Source organism: Tamandua tetradactyla, chromosome 15 (assembly GCF_023851605.1).
Source record: "Tamandua tetradactyla isolate mTamTet1 chromosome 15, mTamTet1.pri, whole genome shotgun sequence".
Classification (NCBI taxonomy): Eukaryota; Metazoa; Chordata; class Mammalia; order Pilosa; family Myrmecophagidae; genus Tamandua; species Tamandua tetradactyla.
This window is the reverse complement of record NC_135341.1, coordinates 80,308,229-80,331,660: the sequence shown is the minus strand read 5'-3', so window position 1 is coordinate 80,331,660 and position 23,432 is coordinate 80,308,229. Positions and strand designations below refer to the sequence as shown.

General features: G+C 38.6%; 1 protein-coding gene and 1 pseudogene across 11 annotated transcripts in view; both read left to right on the top strand.

The window, feature by feature from the left end:
• STAG1 (STAG1 cohesin complex component) overlaps window positions 1-23,432 on the top strand; it is a 496,328-nt gene that overhangs the window by 417,573 nt on the left and 55,323 nt on the right. The gene's annotated exons all lie outside the window — the stretch shown is intronic.
• On the top strand, window positions 997-22,635 carry LOC143657624 (spermatid perinuclear RNA-binding protein pseudogene; annotated as a pseudogene).

Genomic DNA, 23,432 nt, shown 5'->3' with positions numbered 1-23,432 from the left:
AAACTAGTAGTGTGTTAACATTCTTTAAATTCTTATATTATTAGACTTTAAATGCAACCAGTTCTGGAGGTTCTTGTTGCGATTGTTTTTATTTTAAAACAAAATGGTTACGGGCATGTTGATTGACTTCCACTGAAGACAAACTAGCAATGTCTGTTAATCAGTTGGGTATAAAATAGTATATCACATAATGGCCAGGTTTCTTTCATCATTCTGTATCCCCAAAGGCAGATGAATGAAAAGTTACTCTGGTTTTAAATGTTTCAATTTGCAGGGCCCAGTAGATTACAGAGAAAAAATATATGGAAGATTTTAGTATTGGTATACCTGAAAATCTCTGTATCCATTTTCTCCCTTTAATTTGTTTCCCTGAAATTTAAGTGTAATACAGTAAACCCCTGGGATATATTTCATATTTGTATTGTTGATCATTTAGAAATAACCCAAAAGTCTATTACATAAAAAATTTGATTTATTTTCTTGACTGTTCATTAACTTAAGTTGAAAGGGAGTGAGTGAGTCATATAGTTAGTGAGAAAGTTGGCCAATTGACCACGATTTTTTTGTTTTGTTCTATTCATTAATACATTTATAGAAACTCATGTTTAAGGTCTAAAAAGATCACATCAGTTTTTAATTAATAAATTACACTTCTCAGTTTTGGGTGTAAAATATAAGTTAGATCGGTTTTCATAAATTTGGAACTTTCTTAGATACATGCTCATTGTAAAAAATTAGAAAAGTATAAATAAAAAGGCACTGTTAATATTTTAGTGTATTTTCTTCTACTACTTTTATGTATATTTTTAATAATTCAATCATGTTTGTATCTTTTTTCAATTAATACATTTTCTATAGTTACTAAGAAATGTTTATAATGTTTTTAATGTATGCATAGCAGTCCATTATGCATCTCTTCCATAATTTATTTTGCTTTTCTCCTCTCTTAAATATTTAGGTAGCTTAAGTATTTTTACTAATAAAATTAATGTTACGATGAACATTTTGGTTCAAAGCTCGCTCTATGTTTTTCATTGTTTCATCTCATATTCCTAAAAATGGAATTACTCGGTCAAAGATTATACATTTTCAAGGTTCTTTATACATTCCTTCTATACAAAGAATTTTTCTACTTTATTGTTATAAGCACTGTCATTCAGGAGATTATAAATGATAGTTTTATTATATTTGAAATTTAAATTCAAGTTATAATTTAACACAACAGTGTCCACAATTTTATAAAATGAAGTGAACACCGAAGTATATGAGAAGAGTATAGCAGGAACAGGATTAGATCTTTTATTTGAAATGGAAGTGTACTGAATTTCAACATTGGGTATTTCCTCTGTTCCCCAAATTTCCAGAGTTGAAGCTCTTTGGCAGACTCACCAGTCATGCTCAGTTAAGTATTGTTTGCTCTGGTGCCCCCTAGAGCTGTTCCTGTAGAAGCAGTCTTCAGTTTCTCTTCTCTATAGCAGAAAACATCTTTCTTCCCTAAGTTCCTTCTGGACATACACAGAGACAATTAAGGAGCCAGGTAAATAAGAGTTAGGACTGGCAGCTGCCACCACTGGACAGAGGAGTCAGAGACGTGTGACTGATAGTGGCGGCGGCAGAGGAGCAGGAGTGGGGACCAGACACAGACAGAACGCAGTGTTGCAAAGATCCATTTGATCTTTTGCCAGTAATGATCACCATGTTATGGTGAAGCATTCAATGATCTATCCATCTCTGGAGGGACTTGAAGTTGTTCAGAATATGATATCTACTGTTGAATGCACTCTTAAGTGTGTCTCACATTGGTTGAATGAAACAAAGGCACAGAAACAGGGTGAGAAAGAAGTGAAGAAACATGAGGCCGTAGAAAACTATTCCAAGGATCAAAGTGTTTGGACATTGTGTGGTGTAATGAAAATTGGCCTAGTTGCAAAGGGCTTGCTAATTAAAGATGATATGGAGTTGGTCCTGGTTTTAATGTACAAAGACAAACCCACAGAGATCCTGTTGAATACAAAGATAATATTCCTATTCAGATTCAGAAACTCACAGAAGATAAATATCAAGTGGAGTACTGTGTAAATGAGGCACCTGTTATAATTCAGAATACAAAGGAACCCATGCTAACTTTGAAGGAATACTTACTTCCCTTCTAATTAGGGACAAATTGGAAAAGAATGATAGAGAAAATATTGCAATGAAAGATCCTCTGGACTTATTGGATAGACAGAAATGCCTGAATGCCTTGGTGTCCCTTCAACTTGATAAATGATTTCAGTTAGGGGCAAATGGATTAAAATCACGTGTGACCAGTCTGGCACATTTTGTGTGATTTGTGCAATAGAGTTCCTACATGGACACCATTAAAAGAATGGACACTAGAGCTTATATGAGAAAAGTCTATAGGTACTTGTAATAGACCTTTGGGTGCTGGGGAGGCTTTGGTATCTGGGGAGGCTCCAGACAAGTAATGGAGCGTTTGATATCTGGAATACCACTTCCTGGGGGTCCTGTTCTTCATGATCTTTGTGAGTGAGACCCAACAGATACTCTGAGCTGTATGACTGTTCAGCAAAAAGAAAATATTCCTCACAGTGCACAGAAGGCACTCAGCCTGTCAGCCATTGGCCAGATTTATAAAGTTCAGGAAATGGACCCCCTTCCATCCAGTAAGCCTTTTCAGAATTATTCCTGGTCAGTTACTGATAAAGAAGATGCCGGGTCTTCTTTTCTGAAAAGGTCATTTGAAGATGGATTAGGGGATGATAAAGATCCCAATAGGAAGGTGAAACGAAACTTAAAGAAAATTCTGGACAGTAAAGCAACAGACCTTATGAGTGCACTCATAAGGCTGAATTAGATCCAGCCTGGGCTTCAATAAAAGCTTTTATTTCAGTCTGGCCCTGTTCATTCCCCAGTTTTCACAATGTCTGTGGATGTGGATGGCATAGCATATGAAACCTCAGGACCATCCAAGAAAACAGCAAAACTTCATGTAGCAGGGAAGCAGGGAAGGTATTGCATGCAATGAGATACCCAGCAGGCTTTGATGCAGATAATGAACGTGTTAATTCCAACGAAAAATCAGATAATGAAGGCAAAAATAAAACAGTGTCTTCAAATTCAAGCAATAATACTGGAAATTCTACAACTGAAACCTCCATTACCGTAGAGGTAAGAACTCAGGGCCCTATTCTTATAGCAAGTGGCCAAAACCATGTAATGGAGCTTAATTAAAATAAATTAAAAAGAAGAGGTCTTAAGTATGAACTCATCTCAGAGACTGGTGGAAGCTGTGACAAACACTTTGAAATGAAGGTGGAAGTAGATGGACAGAAATTTAGAGGTGCAGGTTCAAATAAGAAAGTGGCAAAGGCAAGTACAGGTTTAGTTGCCCTGGAGAAGCTGTTTTCTGGGCCCAATACAGCAAGTAATAAGAAAAAGATCATTCGTCAGGCAAGGGGTGTTGTGAATACAGAGGTGTCTGCAGCAGTGAAGCTGTTCAGAACAGAGGAAGAGGAACTCTTAACACAGGGTGCTTTTGTTGGGGCCACAGAAACTCCTGGCTACTTAGTTCCAGGCTATGAAACACCTATGGTTACAGCATGGCTGCCCCTGCCTGTGATTCACCCAAGAGAATGGTTGTGTTACCCGTTACGAAATTCCCAACTACTCAGTCTTTTAGCCAATGACAGAAGCTAAATCCTATCGAACAACTATATACAGTGCAATACAGAACGTGAGAAAAGCCTTTTTATCTGGCTTTCTTTGAACACATACTTGATCAAAATTATTTCTAAAGAACATCTTTCTTATTTTTTTATTTTAACAAATACAAATTTAGTTGTTTAAAACTTGAAGAACCAAAAAACTGATTCTGTGAAATGGTACCTCATTTCCAGAAAATTGCCTACTTTGGCCTGGGGTTCCAGAATTTATCCTTGTTATTTTTCCTTTTGGGAGGACCTATCCTATTCTCAGTTCTGCATTTATAATGCCCTGCCCTTACCCTGCAATAGGTACTACAGTAGAAGGGCTTGAGGTAGACATCCTTGACTTCTGGACTATGGCCCTGTTTAATTCTTTAAATCAAAGAAAGTCAGTATTCCCTAGGTAGCTACAAGTCAAATTATTGTTGAGGTGTTTATTCCTCCATCACCCTCTTGACTGAAGGTCCTCCTCTGCAAATCCAGCTTGTTCAGCGCCAGACAGACTTGAAAGGAAAGAGTGAGGTATAGGGGAACTGATGTTGGCCAAGTCCTGTGAAAAGACATTCTTGACCTTTTATTCTCCCAACAGACGTACAATCCTAGAAATAGATTCAGATGGGTAAAATCTACAGGCTGCTTTCTGCACCTCCTCCTTTCCTCTCCTTTATCCACTTTTCAGAATGAAAGTGAACAAGAAAGAGCTAGCTCACTCAGGTCTTTTCCCAGAGTTCCCATAACAATATTATGTAGCTGACTTCATTGCTTCATTGCTTTTTTGACAGGAAGGAGATGGAGCCAAGTGTGAGAAATAATAAGTATGCCTTTAGGAACAAACTTTTAGTGGTATATAACCATTTTGCTTCACTTCTTTTCTTCCAGAATCATACCCCTCTACCTTTTATTTTTTTAAGAATTGTATCCTCACTAATTATCTGGTTAGTTTTAAGCCTTCCTTTTATCTGCTCTGTAACTCCAGCATGTTCTTTCATAAGTACGTTCCTATTAATATTATGTCCAATCACAAATACCTTATGTGGTTGTTTAGGAAAGTTAGGTAGCAAAGAACCAGGTCTTGTTTTACATCCATTTCTTGTTCGGCTATCAAAATATTTTTTCCCAAAACTCTAGAATATAGAAGTAGGTGACTTTACATACCAATCTGAACTTCTCCAAAATGTCCACACCAGCATTTTGAAAACCCCTGGGATTCAGAAATAAACATGATTGGCTTACGAAAGAACTTCCAGATCATGATTCCAACATTCCATTAAGAATTCCGTGCTGTGTTTCCAACATTATTCCTGGATCCCCATGTTTAGGAGCTTACCTGCTGTCAGGTAATCCCCTACCATCCCTACAAGCATAGCATAAGATTTGTCTACTTGGGTGGGTCAGGGACTTTTAAAATACCTAATATGCAAATACCCAAATTACTTTAGTTGTTTAATATGTCATGATCTAATTAATAGGCCAGGATTCAGAAGATTTATTGTAAGTAACAGTTATTACTTGTATTATTACAAGTAATTGTTACAATGTAAAAAATGTGTTTTAGTTGAGCTTATCAGAGGCTTTAAAACAGCATTAACAGTTCAGGCAAAATATAACACTCCACTTTCTAGTGCAGAGACTAGAGATTTTTCTCCACCAAAATTTATGATGAAAGAACTTCATTTTCCTATAAGGCCATTTATTTGAATAGAAAGTAAATAGGTATCATATCCTATTTAACATCCCTCTGAATGAAATAATGTGTTTCTGATTGTAGTGGTTTGGTTTTGTTTTTAACTTTTTTTTTGTATAATATGACATTTCATTTTATTGTATAATATGAAAGAAAACAATAATTTTCAAAGCACTCTTCAACGGGTAATTACAGGACAGATCCCATGATACGGAACAGGTATCATGGGCTACCATTCCTTCATCTCAAATTTTTCCTTCTGGCTGTTCCAGAACATCGGAGACTGGAAAGAATGTATATTTTTTTATAATCACTTTTTTTTCCCGTTTGATGTGGGTTGCAATTCCACAATTTTAGATTTTTGCTCTTAGCTACTCTAAGATACTAGAGACTAAAAGAAATATCTATATGATGATTCAGCAGTCATATTCATTTGTTAAGCCATACCTTCTCTGTATAACTCCTCCATCATCTTTGATCTTTCTCCCACTCTTTAGGGGTATTTGAGCTATGACTGTTCTACTTTTTTCATGTTGGAGGGGCTGAATAATAAGGGGTCAGAAGCTGGGACTAGCTGATGTTCTGGAAAGGCTGGCCCCTCTTGATTTTCAGGACTTGTCTGGTCCAAGGACTCATCTGGAGATTGTAGGTTTCTGGAAAGTTACCCTAGTGCTTAGAACCTTTGTAGAATCTTATATATTGCCCTAGGTGTTCTTTAGGATTGGCTGGAATGGTTTTGGTTGGGGGTTGGCAAGTTGTGATAGGTAGCAGTGTCTAACTGAAATTTGTGTAAGAACAACCTCCAGAGTAGCCTCTTGACTCTATTTGAACTCTCTCAGCCACTTCTTTTTCACACTTCTTGTCCCCCTTTCAGTCAGGATGTCATTGTTGATCCCACAGTGCCAGGGCCAGACTCATCCCTGGGAGTCATCTCCCACTCCGCCAGGGAGACTTTCACTCCTGGATGTCATGTCCCACGTAGGGGGAACGGCAATGATTTCACTTACAGAGTTAGGCTTAAAGAGAGTGAGGCCACATCTGAGCAACAGAAGAGGTCCTCCAGAAGTGACTCTTAGGCACACCTATAGGTAGGCTAAGCTTTTCCACTACATACATAAGCTTCACAAGAGCAAGCCTCAAGATCAAGGACTTGGCCTATTGATTTGGGTGTCCCTAATATTTGACACAGTATTGAGTTTCCCAGCTGTTAAAGTTTAATAGTTCCGTATATTTTCTCCCACCCCTCAAGAAACTTTGCCAATACTTTTTGATTATCTGCTTAATATATTTAGGATATCCAGGCATTTACTTTAAACTATACAGGATTAAAGGCCTTCATTTTTATTCTGGGCTTCTTGTGTTTTAATTGTTTAAATGAGCTATCTGGACAGGTTAAGTTAAATTGTGTGCTAGAGAAAATTTAGATTCTGTACAAAATTAACCTTTCTTCCTTTGGTCCCAAAGAGCAGATGAGGTCCTAAAATATAGACAATGTTTTCCTTACCCCTGTGTTCTGAATTACCTTAAAACTGACCTGATCACCTTTGTTCTTATCTCTGATTACCAGGTTATAACTATATAAAACAACCTTTAATAATCCAGAAATGGTAATCACCACTCTGGACAAAATGTGTTTGCTACGAGAGTTTACAATCTAGGTCACCGTTTTCTTATAAGTGTTTTCTAAACGAGACCACAGAAATATTGCTCTTTTGATCCTGGCTTATTTTGCCTCACCAAATGTTCTACAGGTTCATTCACGATGTTGCATGCCTCACAACTTTGTTCCTTTTTGTAGCAGCACAATACTGGATCATATGTATACACCATCATTTGCCAGTCTGCTTCTTAGTCAATACATCCTTCATCCACCTGCATTCATTAGTTATCATGTATAAGGTCCAAAGTACATAGTCCATCAACACTCTCAATTTTGGATAATTTTATTCTTCCCAAGAGTAAAATAACAATCACACCCTCACTAAATAGGAAATCTAATCCTCCCCTTAAGTCATTATTTACCCCTACTGTTGCTGTGGTACTACTGATATTTTCCTAATAAACATATCTCATAACATGCAATAGCAGTTTTCCCCCTATACCCTGAACTTAAACACTCTTTGTATAAGAACCACACCTTTGAAGTACTTCATGCGAGGACTTATTTATATTTGTGGTATTAGTCAGTGGGGCCTATACATCCCCTTTCAATCATGTTTACCTTCAATATGATAATATTAATTATAGACCCACTAGTGAACTGCCTTCACTTTTATCTATTCCCTTACATTTAAGTTCAACCTCATTAGCTAACCCATCTCTAGCCTCTATGTATCTCTAAATCCCCTACTTTCTATATTATAAGCCTTTGATTTTACCTTTTTCCATGGTTATAAAAAGTGGCTTATTTAACTCAGCATTATGTCCTTAAGGCTCATTCATCTTGTCATGTGCTTCGGGACGTCATTTCATCGTACTGTTGCATAATATTCCATCGGCTGTATATACCATATTTTGTTAATCCACTCATCTGTTGATGGACACTTGGACTGTTTTCATCTTTTAGCAATAGTGAATAATGCTGCTATGAGCATCGGTGTGCAAATGTCTGCTTGTGTCACTGCTCTCAGCTCTTCTGGGTATATACCAGAAGATCAGTGTATTGCTGGGTCCTAGGGCAACTCAATATTTAGTTTCCTAAGGAACTGACAGATTATCTTCCACAGCGGCTGTACCATTATAGATTCCCACCAGCAGTGAATAAGTGTCCCAATTTCTTCACATACTCTCCAGCATTTGTAGTTTCCTGTTTCTTTAATAGTAGCCATTCTTATAGGTGTATATCTATATAGTATAGATATATAGTATCTCATTGTAGTCTTGATCTACATTTCCCTTATAGCTAATGAAAATGAGCATCTCTTCATAAGTTTTTGAGCCATCTGTATTTGCTCTTCAGAAAATGCCTATCCAAGTCTTTAGCTCATTTTGCAATTGGGTTGTTTGTTCTTTTGTTGTTGAGTTGAATGATTTCTTTATGTAAACAGGATAGCAAACTTTGTCCTATGTATGATTTCCAAATATTTTCTTCCATTGAGTTGGCTGCCTCTTTGCCTTTTTGACAGTCTTATGAGGTGCAAAAGCATTTGATTTTGAGGAGTTCCCATTTATCTGTTTTTTCTTTTGTTGCTTGTGCTTTGGGTGTAAAGTTTAGGAAGCTACCTCCTATTATTAGGTCTTGAAGATGTTTCCCTGCATCTTCTTCTAGAAGCTTTATGGTACTAGTTCTTATATTTAGGTGTTTGATCCACTTTGAGTTAATTTTTATATAGTGTGTGAGGTAAGGGTCCTCTTTCATTCTTTGGCTATTGATATCCAGTTCTTCCATGCCCATTTATAGAAAAGACTATTTTTCCCCTAGTTTAGTGGATTTGGGGACCTTGTCAAAAATCAGATGATCATAGATTTGGTGGTCTGTTTCTGCACTCTTAGTTCTATTCCATTGGTCAGTGCTTCTGTCTTTCTGCCAGTACTTTGCTGTTTTGACCACTGTGGCTTTATAATGTTTTTATATCAGGAATTATTAACCCTCCCACTTCATTCTTCTATTTTAGGATGCTTTTAGTTGTTTGGGCTCTTTCCCTTCCGGATGAGGTTGGTAACTAGCTTTTGCAAGGCTTCAAAGTAGGTTGTTGGCTTGAATAGGTCATCAGATTTTGTAGGTTTGTCCAGTGTGATGCCCTTATAAATCCCAGAGTGATTTGAACAGTGAATAAAGAAGTATTTGCAAAGTACCCTTGGAGGAATGGCGAGGAAGGGGAAAAATCCAACTTCCCCGTTTGGAGAACTCCTGATATTCTTGTAAGCAGGGGGGACAATCAGATCAATAGGCCACGTCCTCAATCATGGGTTTGTTCATATGAAATTTATCCCCGCAAAGAATAGGCTAAGCCTACTTAAAATTAGGCCTAAGAGTCATCCCCAGAGTACCTCTTATGTTGCTCATATGTAGCCTGTCAGTCTCTCAGCCAACACAGCAAGCAAACTCACTACCCTCCCCCTCTTTATGTGGAACATGACTCCCATGGATGTTAACCCCCTTGGCAATGTAGGGCAGAAATCCTAGAGTGAGCTGGGACTCAGCATCAAGGGATTGAGAAACCTTCTCAACCGGAAGAGGGAAGAGAGAAATGAGACAAAATAAAGTGTCAGTGGCTGAGAGATTTCAAACCCAGTTGAGAGGTTATCCTGGAGGTTATTCTTACACATTATATAGATATCCCCTTTTTAGTTTAAGGTGTATTAGAGAGGCTAGAAGGAAGTGCCTGAAACTGTAGAGCTGTGTTCTGATAGCCATGTTTCTTGAAGATGATTGTATGAGAATATAGCTTTTACAATGTGACTGTGTGATTGTGAAAAAAAAAAATAACTTGAAATTTTTATTGGTATGGTATTGTGTTGAATCTGTAGGTCAATTTGGGTAGAATTGACATCTTAATTATATTTAACCTACCTCTTCATGAGCAGGGAATGCCTTCCACGTGTTTAGATCTTCTTTGATTTCTTTTAGTAGTGTTATGTAGTTTTCTGTGTACAAGTCCTTTCTGTCCCTAGTTAAGGTCATTCCTAGGTACTTGATTCTTTTAGTTGCTATTTTGAATGGAGTTTTTTCCTTAACTGACTCCTCAGTTAGGGTATTGCTTGTGTATAGAAACATTACTGATTTTTGCACATTAATTTTATATCCTGCCACCTTGCTGAATTTATTAGCTCAAGTAACTTTGTTGTAGATTTCTCAGGATTTTCCTAGTATCATATCATCTGCAAATAATGAACGTTTTACTTCTTCCTTTCAAATTTGGATGCTTTTTATTTCTTTATCCTGCCTGATTGCTCTAGCTAGAACTCCTAGTACAATGTTGAATAATAGTGGTGACAGAGGGCATCTTTGTCTCATTCTTGATCTTGGGGGAAAGCTTTCAGTCTCTCTCCATTGAGTACGATACTGGTTATCGGTTTTTCATATATGCCCTTTATCATATTGAGGTAGTTACCTTTAATTCCTATCTTTTGAAATGTTTTATCAGACAAGGATGTTGAATTTTGTCAAATGCCTTTTCAGCATCAGTCAAAATGATCATGTTATTTTTCCCTTTCAATTTGTTAATGTGCTGCATTACATTAGTTGATTTTCTTGTGTTGAACCATCCTTGCATTCCTGATATAAACCCCACTTGTTCGTGTTGTATAATTGTTTTAATGTGTTGTTGGATTCAATTTGCTAATATTTTGTTGAGAATGTTTACATCTGTGTTCATTAGAGAGATTGGCCTGTAGTTTTCCTTTATTGTAGTATCTTTATCCAGTTTTGATATTAAAGTGATGGTAGCTTCATAAAATGCGTTAGGTAGTGTTCCTTTTTCCTCAGTTTTTTATAAAAGTTTGAGCAGAATTACTATTAGGTCTTTTGGAAATGTTTGATAAAATTCCCCTGTGAAGCCATCTGGCCCTGGACTTTTCTTTGTAAGAAGATTTTTGATGACCGATTGAATCTCTTTGCTTGCAATTCATTTGTTGAGATCTTCTATTTCTTCCAGTGTCAGTGTAGTTTGTTTGTGTGTTTCCAGGAATGTGTCCATTTCATCTAAGTTGTCTACTTTGTTGGCATATGGTTGTCTTATGATTTCTTTTGTTTCTTCAGGGTCTGTGCTAACTACTCCCTTCTCATTTCTGAATTTGTTTATTTGCATCCTCTCTTTTTTTTTTTCTTCCTTGTTAGCCTTGCTAGTGTCCCATCGATTTTATTGATTTTCTCAGAAACCCTCTTTTGGTTTTTGGTTTTATTGATTCTTTTTATTGTTCTTTTGTTCTCCCATTCACTTAACTCTGCTTTAAGCTTCATTTTTTCTGTTCTTTTTGCTTTGCGGTTGGTTTGCTGTTTTTGCTCATGTCCTCCAGGTAAGCAGTTAAGTCCTCAATTTTTGCTCTTTCTTGTTTTTTAATATAGGCATTTAGGTCAATAAATTTCCTTCTTAGCACAGCCTTTGCTGCACCCCATAAGTTCTGATATGTTGTATTATAATTTTCATTCATCTCCAGATAGCTATTGATTTCTCTAGTAATTTCTTCTTTGACCCACTGGTTGTTTAAGAGTGTGTTATTTAATCTCCATATGTTTATGAAAGTTCTCGTTCTTTGGTGGTTATTGATATCCAACTTCATTCCATTGTGATCAGAGAAGGTGCTATAAATAATTTCAATGTTTTTAATTTTGTGTCCCAGCATATAATCTCTCCTGGAGAATGTTCCATGAGTAGTAGAGAAAAATGTATATCCTGTTGTTTGGGGGTATTAATGACCTATATATGTGTTTTAGGTCTAATTCATTTATAAAGTTGTTTAACTTCTCTATTTCCTTGTTGATCCTCATCTGGTTGTTCTATCTATAGAGTGTGATGTATTGAAGTCTTGTAGTATTATTGGGGAAAAGTCTGTTGCTCCTTTCAGTTTTGCCAATGTCTTCCTCATGTACTTTGGCGCTCCTTGATTGGGACCATAAACATTTATGATTGTTATTTCTTCTTGGTGATTTGTCCCTTTTATTAATATATAGTGTCCTTCTTTGTCTCTTATGATGTTTTTACATTTAAAGTCTATTTTGTCCAATATTAGTATAGCTACTCCTGCTTTCTTTTGGTTACAACTTGCATGGAACATCTTTTGCCATCCTTTCACTTTAAATCTATTTGTATCCTTGTATCTAAGATGGGTTTCTTGTAAGCAGCATATATGTGAATTATATTTCTCAATCCATTCTGCCAGTCTGTATCTTTTAGTTGGTAAGTTTAGTCTGTTAACATTCAAAGTTATTACTGAAAAAGCTTTTCTTGAATCTATCATCTTATCCTTTGGATTGTGTTTGTCAGATCTATATATTCTGTTTCCTCTATCTCTTTTTATCCTTTAAGTTACTTTTACTGGTACTCTTCAATTTTAGATCTCCTCCTCTAGACCTCCCTCTCCTGTCTCTTTTCTTTTCAACTAGCAGAACTTTTTAGTATGTCTCATGGGGCCAGTCTCTTGTTGACAGATTCTTTCAGGATTTGTTTGTCTGTGAAAATTTTAATCTCTCCCTCAGTTTTGAAGGACAGTTTGGTTGAGTACAGAATTCTCAGCTGGAAGTCTTTTCTTTCACAATCTTAAATATATCATACAACTGCCTTCTCACGTTTCTAGTGCCAGTTCAATAGTCATAACTCAGTCTTATGTGACTTCCCTTGTATGTAGTAGATTATTTTACACTTGCCACTTTCAGGATTTTCTACTTCTCTTCAACATTTGATAGACTGATTAGTGTGTATCTTGGGGTAAGCCTGTTTGGATTTATTCTATTTGGAATTTGTTGGGCTTCTTTGATTTGCATATTCATGTCCTTTTTAAGGGTTGGAAAGTTTTCCCCCATTACATCCTCAGCTAATCTTTGTAGCCCTTACTCTTCTCTGCTCCTTCTTTGAAACCAGTGATTCTCATATTTATGTACTTTGTTTTGTCTATCATTTCCCTGGGATCCAGTTCAAATTTTTCCATTTTTTTTCCCATTTGCTGTTTTGAGTGTTCAAAATCAGATGTCCTGTCCTCTAATTCTCTTATTCTTTTTTCTGCCTCTTCAAATGTGCTGTTGTGTGTCTCAAATATATTTTATTATTCTAGTTTCTTTAATATCTGATATCTGCAATTTTTTCTATTTCTTCAAATTCCTCTTGATGCTCTTCTAGTATCTTCTTGACCGCCATTATGTCACTAGGCATCCCATTTATTTTATTTAGTAGAGCTATATGAATATCTTTGATTAGTAGTTCCAAAGTCTGGTCTCCTCCAGCATTTTAATTTGGTCAGTTGGGCTATAGGTGTCGGCATCTTGATATGCTTAGTGATCATCCATTGTCTTTGTGGTGTTTAAATATCTTAATTGGTTTACTGTGTAAGTTGATTTCCTTCAGTATAAAGCTTTGTAACTGTGGGATGGATGTGGAACAGGATGCAGGGCACAACAGTGCGGTGATGCATTGCAGTGCAGGTATAGGCATAGGTTGGGGATGCTGTAATGGTGCCTTTGAGCATGTTGTGGGTTGTGGAGGTGCGGTGCAGGGGCTGTTGGGATGTGGTACTGCTCAGGCAGACCTTGGAGTGCAGGAGCAGGGTGCTGTATGGGGGACACAAAGGTAGAGCATTCCTAGTCCCTCTCTCCTCATCCCTGCACTCCTGAGGGCTCTGGGCTTCCCTTTAGAAAGGGCCACTTTATGCTGTTTCCACCAGCTGGATGGTCTCCAGTTCTCTGTGTCTCAGTTCTTCAGCTTTTGTAACCAGGGCCTCCCTATGTAGTATAGAGGACCCTCCCAGGTCACTTACAACCTGGCCTGCTATGTCAGTTGCCTACTCATCCCTTCTCTAACTATTCCTTGGAGGAGGGGTGAACTCGACCTATCCTATTCCTCCATCTTTCCTGAACCCTATATCCTGCCATCTTTCTGGAACACTGGATTCACCTCTTTTGCAGTATTTTATGCTGTCAGACTCAAACAGCCTCAGGTTTTTGCTTGTTTCCTTCAGCCCTGCCCCTTCTCTGCCAGGGCAAAAACTCCTAGTGACTTAAATGCTTATTCCAGGTTTCTTTGTGCTAGAGGCCTATTTTCAGTAGTCAGAATTTGTTAGTTAATTCCTTAAGTGGAGCTTGGTTGAACTAAGCCCTTCCTGCTAGTAAAGTCTGTTTTCTTTCCCCTCTGGGAATGAAGCTGCCTTCCCTGTGGGAGAGGGGCGCCAGCCTTTGCGGCTTGGGGTACTTACAGTTCTCTGTGGGGTCTCAGCTGGTCCAATTTGTCCAGACTGGTGTATGCTGTGTGTTTGGTCACTGATATAGCTCCAACAGTTGTTCTCTACTGTTTCTGGCTATTTAGTAGCTGCTCTGAAAGATGAACTGAAGGACAAACTAAATTCCACACCTCACTAAGCCGCCATCTTGCCCCTGTCTCTGTAGTAGGTTTTTAATTTAAAAAGTGTTTTCTCTAATGTTCAGTCTACAGTTACTAGGTATTTGTTAAATAAATAACTTCTTGTTGCTGTTTTTGTTTCTGTTGTCCTTATAAATAATTTATGTAATAGAAGCTCCTAGTTTACAAATAGGGTATATTTCTAGCATTTCTTATTCTATAGATTTAGAGTTAAACCTGAGTTTCAAAGTTTCAAAGACTTTCAAGCCCTGCTCAGCCAACACAATCAGCCTGATATCTGAAAGATGCTAGGGAGGCAGCAAAGTCCAGCCCAGGTTTCATAGCCTGGCTAGATGTTAGAATATTTTTATCACCCAAGAAGCTTTGTAAACATACCACTGTCTGGACCCCAACTCCAGGACTGTGAGTGAATTGGTCTGGGTGGGATGCAGGCAGTAGCCTTTTAAAAAAACAATCAGCAGGTGAACTCTAGTTGGCAGGTAACGTGCATCATAGAGGAAAGGTCCAGGCAAGGACTGCAGAATCACAGAACAGTGGCAAACCCCATGGCCTTTTGTCCACTGGAGGTGCAAGTTTGAGGGAGTGAGGGTAAGCCCCAGTTTAGTGGAAGGGCCTGCTCCAAGCAAACACCTGCTGTTGTGGGAACGAGATGGGGGTGTCTTTTCAAGTTTTGAGAAAAGTGTCTCTGTGTTGTAGTGGGAGTTGCTCTAAGTTTCCATCCTCAAATGCCATCGTGACTCCAAAGTTTCCAGAGATCTTTCAGATGTGTTCCTCTTTCCAAACAGGAGCCATAGCCAACCCTCAGAGGTTTGTGCCCAAGTTCTGCTATCCTCACAGATAGGGAAACAGAGCCAAGGAAGGTTGTTTTTGTTTTTAATTTTTTATTAATTAAAAAAAATTACAAGAAACACAAACATTCCGAACACATACACTCAGCAATTCACAATATCATCACATAGTTGCATATTCATCATCATGATCATTTCCCAGAACATTAGCATCAATTCAGAAAAAGAAATTAAAAGACAACAGAAAAATATAACAAACAGAAAAAAAAAATTTTACAGGCCATACCCCTTACTGATCCCTTTCATTGATCACTAGCATTTCAAACTAAATCTATTTTAACATTTGTTACCCCTATTTATTTTTATTCCGTATGTTCCTCTCATCTGTTGACAAGGTAGATAAAAGGAGCATCAGATACAAGGTTTCCACAATCACATAGTCACATTGCAAAAGCTGTATCATTATACAATTATCTTCAAGAAACATGGCTACTGGAACACAGCTCTACATTTTCAGGCAGTTCCCTCCAGCCTCTCTATTACATCTTGGATAACAAGGTGATATCTACTTAATGCATAAGAATAACCTCCAGGATAACCTCTTGACTCTGTTTGGAATCTCTCAGCCATTGACACTTTGTCTCATTTCACTCTTCCCCCTTTTGGTCAAGAAGGTTTTCTCAATCCTTTGATGCTGGGTCTCAGCTCATTCTAGAGTTTTTCTCAATCCCTTGATGCTGAATCTCAGCTCATTCTGGGATTTCTGTCCCACGCTGCCAGGAAGATCCACACCCCTGGTAGTCATGTCCCACATAGACAGGGGGAGGTTGGTGAGTCTGCTTGCTGTGTTGGCTGGAGAGAGAGGCTACATCTGAGCAACAAAAGAAGTTCTCTTGGGGGTGACTCTTAGTCTTAATTTTAAGTAGGCCTGACCTATCCCCTATGGGGTTAAGTTTCATATGAACAAACCCCAAGACTGGGGGCTCAGCCTATAGCTTTGGTTGTCCACACTGCTTGTGAGAATATCAAGAATTCAACTTGGGGAAGTTGAGTTTTCCCCCGTTCTCACCATTCCCTGAAGGGGACTTTGTAAATACTTTTCCACTCACTGATCAAATCACTCTGGGATTCATCAGCGCATCACCTGGACAAACCAACAAAATCTCATGTCCTGTACAAAGTTCCATGTACTTCGGTGTTCAGTCAACTATCTACGTAAGTTATATTAGGAGGTGCACTAGTCAAAGTATAGATTTGTACCAAATAAACATTTTTTGCTTTAGTCTCACACATTGGTTGAAATTTTAAAATATTAAGTACCATCTGTTTTCAGCACACTGCAGTAATGACATTCTTTTGTTCTTCCTCATGCAAAAACATTTTTTAAGTTTGTACATTTAGTCACTACCTTTATACACTCTAGGCATTCCTAGATTACACCCTCTCAATCTTTATTGTCTATCTTTCTTTGTGATTTCATTTATTCCCCAGCCCTCCTCCCTCTATCATTCGCATATGCAGCTTCATTCAGTGTTTTAACATATTGTATTACAGTTCAGTAATATTGTGCTGTCCATTTCTGAGTTTTTATATTCAGTCCTGTTGCAAAATCTGTATCCCTTCAGCTCCAATTACCCAATATCTTACCCTGTTTCTATCTCCTGATGGTCTCTGTTACCAAGGAAATATTCCAAGTTTATTCACTAATGTCAGTTCATATCAGTGAGACCATACAGTATTTGTCCTTTTGTTTCTGGCTAATCACGCTCAGCATAATGTCCTTAAAGTCCATTCATGTTGTTACATACTTCATAACTTTATTCTGTCTTACAGCTGCATAATATTCCATCTTATGTAAATGTCACAGTTTGTTTAGCCAACTGTCTGTTGATGGACATTTTGGCTGTTTCCATCTCTTGGTAATTGTTACTAATGCTGCTATAAACATTGGTGTGTAAATGTCCATTTGTGTCCTTGGCCTCATGTCCTTTGAGCAGAGGCAGCATATAGATGGTTCCTGTTTTTTAATCCGTTCTGCCAGACTATGTCTTTCGATTGGAGAGTTTAATCCATTAGCATTCAGTGTTATTACTGCATGGGTAGTACTTTCTTCTAATATTTTGCCTTCTGGATTTTATATGTCATATCTCATTTTCCTTCTTTTTACCTTTACTCATAGTCTTCCTTTCTACACTCTTCTCCACACCACTCTCTTCTGTCTTCATATCTGTATCTAGTGCTCCCTTTAGTCTTCCTTGCAGAGCTGGTCTCTTGGTCACAAATTCTCTCAGTGACTTTTTGTCTGAAAATGCTTTAATTTCTCCCTCATTTTTGAAGGACAATTTTGCTGGATATAGCACTTTTTCTCTTTTAATAATTTAAATATATTATCCCACTGTCTTCTCACCTCTGTGGTTTCTGCTGAGAGATCTGTGCATAGTCTTATTAGGCTTCCCTTGTATGTGATGGATTGCCTTTCTCTTGCTGCTTTCAAGATCCTCTCTTTCTCTTTGACCTCTGACATTCTGACTATTAAATGTCTTGAAGTATGTCTATTTGGATCTCTTCTCTTTGGGGTACGCTGCACTTCTTGGATCTGTAATTTTAAGTCTTTCATAAGAGTTGGGAAATTTTCAGTGATAATTTCCTCCATTAGTTTTTCTCCTCCTTTTCCCTTCTCTTCTCCTTCTGGGACACCCACAACACATATATTCGTGCGCTTCATACTGTCTTTCAATTCCCTGAGTCCCTGCTCATATTTTTCCATTTTTTTTCCCTATAGTTTCTGTTTCTTGTCAGATTTCAGATGTCCTGTCCTCCAGTTCAGAAATCCTATGTTCTGTCTCTCGAAATCTACTGTTGTAGGTTTCCATTGTTTTTTCATCTCTTCTACTGTGTCTTTCATTCCTCCCGTAAGTTCTGTGATTTTATTTTTCAGACTTTCGGTTTCTTCTTTTTGTTCTTTCCTTGCCTTCTTTATATCCTCCCTCAATTCATTGATTTGGTTTTTGATGAGGTTTTCCATGTCTGTTTGTATATTCTGAATTAATTGTTTCAGCTCCTGTATGTCATTTGAATTGTTGGTTTGTTCCTTTCATTGGGCCATATCTTCAGTTTTCCTAGTGTGATTTGTTATTTTTTTTGCTGGCGTCTAGGCATTTAATTACCTTAATTAGTTTATTCTGGAGATTCTTTCACTTCTTTTATCTAGGGTTTTCTTGCTGGATGAATTTGTTGTCTATCTGTTCTTTGACATTCTGTTCAGCTTTATCTAGACCTTTAGCTTAAGTTTTGTTTAACAGGGGAGAATTTTTCAGTTCTTGGTATTCTTGTTTCTTGCCCTGCTTCTGTGGTGCCTTTCCCCCACACACACTTAGGAGGGTCTACTTAGATGTTATTGACCCCAGCCAGATTTTCCCAGACCAAACTGGCTTCAGGAGGAAAGAGTCACCTGCGTCGGTTTTCCCTGAGGGTAAGACCCAGCAGGTTGAAAGACTTTCCTGTGAAGTCTCTGGGCTCTGTTTTTCTTATCCTGCCCAGTATGTGGTGCTTTTCTGCCTGCAGGTCCCACCAGCATAAAATGATGCAGTACCTTTACCTTTGGCAGACTCTCCCTGCTGGGGGCGTGGTGCAGACAGAGGAGAGGTTGTAGGCTGGTTTTAATGGCTTCAAATTACCAAGCCCTGATGTTTGAATTCCTTGATGGAGAGATTCCACCTGGGTGGGGCTTCACCCCTCCCCTGGGGAAGGCACAGGCTCCAGATAAGCCCCCAAAAGAGCTCACTTCTGCCTATGCCTGGGGCAGTTGCAGCCTGAAAAGTCCTGCCACTGTATCCAAAGGCAATCAAGCCTTTATAGATACACAGCCACAAAAACCTCTGTTTCCTTCTCTTTGTTTTTTTTCCCCCTTTTTCTGTCAGTCCTGCCCTTTTGGTGCCGGGGCAAAAATGAGCAACCTCCACTTTGATCAGGTTCACCTAAGCTGGGGGCCTATTTTTAGTAGTCAGAATTTGTTAATTAGTTCCACAATTGGCGTTTGATTGTGCCCAGTCCCTGCTGCTGGTAAAGTCCTTTCCTTTCCCCTCTGGGAAGTGGCCTGTCGGGGAGGGGCGCTGGCCACCGCAGCTTTGGGAACTCACGGTTCTGGGGGGTGCTCGCAGCCGGTCCAGCTGGTCCAGACTGGGGTACGCTGTGTGTCTGGTCACTGATGTGGCCCCAGGAGCTGTTCTGTACTGTTTCTGGTTATTTAGTAGTTGTTCTGGAGGACGAACTAAAATGCACATGTTGTTAAGCTGCAATCTTGACCCCAAGGAAGGTTTTGAGACTTGCTCCAGGTCATACAGATAGGAGGGGGCAGAACTGGGATTTGAACCAGGATTTTCGGACTCCAGAACCACAGCCTTTTCCACTGAACTATGCTGCTTCTCACATCCCCCAACCCTGTGGGGACATTGGAGACTGATAAATGGGCCTTGTTGATACCCTAAGCACACTGGTCTCAGAGACACTGCCTCTTACACAGGGGTTATTCCTAAGGGGCAACAGTGCTTTAGTGTCCAGGCTGAGTCAGAACCAGGCATCAAACAGCCTCTAGCCTACAGGACTAAGACACTACTCTCCCAGGAGAGCTGCAACAGAAACCACCTCACTCTAACCCAGATTGAGAGGGTTAAGAGACCTTGTCCAGGGGCCTACCACCATTCTCCCCAGTCTCAAGGCCAATACTTCCTTTGCTGTTTTAACCTGCTTTGGTTATCCCCGCCATAGCCAGTCCATGCAGAAAAGTGTGCCTTACCTGCTGATGTATCTGTTTTTGGTTCTGTTTTTTCTTCACTGATTTGGTCTGTGGGTAGTTTTGCCTTCTACAAGCACCAGACTGGAACCTAGTATTAAAGGTTAATCTGATATTTTCATGAGTTTAATTCAGATTTCTCCTTCTGGTGTTTATTCTAATTCTAGACTCCAGAAAAAGCAAATAGAAGACAAAATTATTTCTCATTGACTTAAGAGTCAAGTGAGGAGAATTGAATAGCAGCTTTCTTTTCTGACTTGCTGCCATTTCAGCTGCCTTCCCTGTTGTCCCACTCTGTCTTCCACTTAGTAAACCTGTTGAATCTTAGCCAGGTGCTAGAAGAGGGCATGCCTGCTAGTGTGGATATTCAAGAGCACTTAGATTAGAGGGTTTTCACTCAGCCTTGTTATCTGGAAGGTCAGTAGGGTCTTAAAGACAGAACAATACAGAGATGGGCTCCATCTGGCAAATACTCACAGACTTTTGATAAGAGCTTTTCCTTTTTCAGCTTCTCCCCAGCATGGATATGTTGACTCCCAATAAGGTGTGAGCTCCTTTTGAAGCTCATTTATTACACTCATAGAGTTTCTCTGTGATGTAAGTTTTGTAGTGCCCTATGAGGGCTGACCACTGGTGGAATGCTTTCCCACATTCATTGCATGCGTAGCATTTCTTTCCATATGGATTCTCTGGTGCTGAATCAGGGCCGAGCTGTGGCAGAAGACTTTCCCACACTGGCCACACTTATAAGCCTTCTTGCCAGTGTGAATTTGCTGGTGCTTAATGAGAGAGGAGCTCTGGCTGAAGGCTTTCCCACACTTTTCACATTTGTAAGGCTTCTTTCCATATGAATCACTGGTCCCAAATGACGTGTGACCTTTGACAAAAGGCTTAACCTCAAAGAACACATTCATGGAGCTTCATGAACATATGGATTTTCCAGTGCTGACTGAGGTCTAAACTCTAGTTGAAGGATTTCCCTCATTCCTTACACTGATAAGGTTTCTCTCTGGTATGAATTCTTTCATGTTTTCTGAGACTTGCACTTTGACCAAAGTCCTTCCTCCATTCCCTACACTCATCATAGGGTCTTTTCCCAGTGTGGATTTTCTGATGTTCCATGAGGGCTGAACTCTTGTGAAAGGCTTTCCCACATTCCCAGTACTCATAAGGTTACTCCCCAGTGTGGATGATCTGATACCTCAGAAGGTATGTGCTCTGGCTGAAGGCCTTCCTACTTTCCCAACGTGCATAACGTATTGCTAGTTGTAGAGTTATATGAGTTTTGTTGAGTACTGCCATCCCCCACCTGCTTCCTCACAATCACCTTTAGTAGATTCCCCTCTCTCATGAATTATCTCACATACACAAAGGTCTGATTTCTGGAGGAAGATTTGGCCAAACAGGTCGTCATCCTGGGGTTTGTTTATGGGGGGGAATGTTGTGATGGTAAACAGGACTTGAACACAGACTGAAATTCTCCTCAAAATCATCATGTTCCTCATCTTGCTTTCCTAGAGGGATCTCCTTATAGATAACAGCCATTTGTACTTAATGTCTTGGCTGAAGAAAAGAGTTCCCCAGGTCCTCTCCTGGGAAAATTTCATGTTAAGTCTCTAGCCTGTCCTCACCCACAAAAGTCACATCAAACTTGGTTCTGTGGGGAGCATCCATTGTGAGTCTAATACAATATAATTATTGTATTTCTTCAAAAATGTTCTTCTCTGGAACACATCTGTTCTCAGTCTGGGCCGAGGCAGGGCTGCAGGCAAGCAGGGTTGGGCCACCGCTGGGTTCCTGACACTTGGGTTTGTAAATAAAATTTTATTGGAACATTTTTATCCTCATTCATTTTTATATACTGTCTAGGGTGGGTTTTGCATCATAATGGCAGAGTTAAGTAATTTTTACAGCAACCTTTTTGTCGGCAAAGCCTATCTGATCCTTTACAGAAAAAGTTTACCAACCTACGGTCCATTAATGTAACCCCTTGTTTTTGTTTGTCAGAACTTCGTCAACTGCAAAACCCTGTTGACCTGTTCTGTGTAATCTGAAGTTTAGTTTGGTGTCCCTTTTTTTATCATGAAAACTGATCACTAAATTCTTATTAGGCTTAATTTTCATATTTCAATGTAATTGGTCTGGTCTAGGTCCTTATTTTACTACTTTATTTCTGTTCACTTCAAAAAATGTGTATTTGTCAGATAAGATTTCACTAGTTTTATGCATTTACTACTTGTTTTTCACTGCCTTCAGGTTCTGGCTGTGGTTTTCTTAATGGTCTTTAATAGTCGTGGATAAAAGGACAGTTAAATTGAATCTTCCTGTAAGCACATAAAACTGTGACATATAATGGAAAGGGATCAGTACATCTCTGTGTGTGTTGAAATTAGATTCTTCTGTCTTTTCTCACCAACTCTATAATGATGTCTTTTTAAGAGATAGTTTACTTAAGACCCATTTTTTCATCCCAAGATGTTAGGGTAAGTCAAGTTTGAGCCTTTGGGCTTTTGAGAAAGTATCTTTCTAAAGTACCTGGTATGACGACCCAGCAATACCATTGCTAGGTATCTACTCAAAGAACTTAAGGGCAAAGACACAAACGGACATTTGCACACCAATGTTTATAGCAGCATTATTTACAATTGCAAAGAGATGGAAACAGCCAAAATGTCCATCAACAGAAGAATGGCTAAACAAACTGTGGTATATACATACGATGGAATATTATGCAGCTTTAAGACAAGATAAACTTATGAAGCATGTAATAACATGGATGGACCTAGAGAACATTATGCTGAGTGAGTCCAGCCAAAAACTAAAGGACAAATACTGTATGGTCCCACTGATGTGAACGGACATTCGAGAATAAACTTGTAATATGTCATTGGTAACAGAGTCCAGCAGGAGTTAGAAACAGGGTAAGATAATGGGTAATTGGAGCTGAAGGGATACAGACTGTGCAACAGGACTAGATACAAAAACTCAAAAATGGACAGCACAATAATACCTAAGTGTAAAGAAATCATGTTAAAACACTGAATGAAGCTGCATCTGAGCTATAGGTTTTTTTTTGTTTTATTTTGTTTTGTTTTGTTTTTTTACTATTATTATTACTTTTATTTTTTTCTCTATATTAACATTATCTTTTTCTGTTGTGTTGCTAGTTCCTCTAAACTGATGCAAATGTACTAAGAAACGATGATCATGCATCTATGTGATGATGTTAAGAATTACTGATTGCATATGTAGAATGGTATGATTTCTAAATGTTGGGTTAATTTCTTTTTTTTCCGTTAATTAATAAAAATAAAAAATAAAGAAAAATAAAGTACCTGGTATGATAAATTTGCTATCATATTGTTCCAACCTTATTTGGGTTCCTAATTATTGAAATCTTGCTCACCAGGGTGTATTTTGAAAGCATCATCTTAATTCCTTGAAATTTCTCCT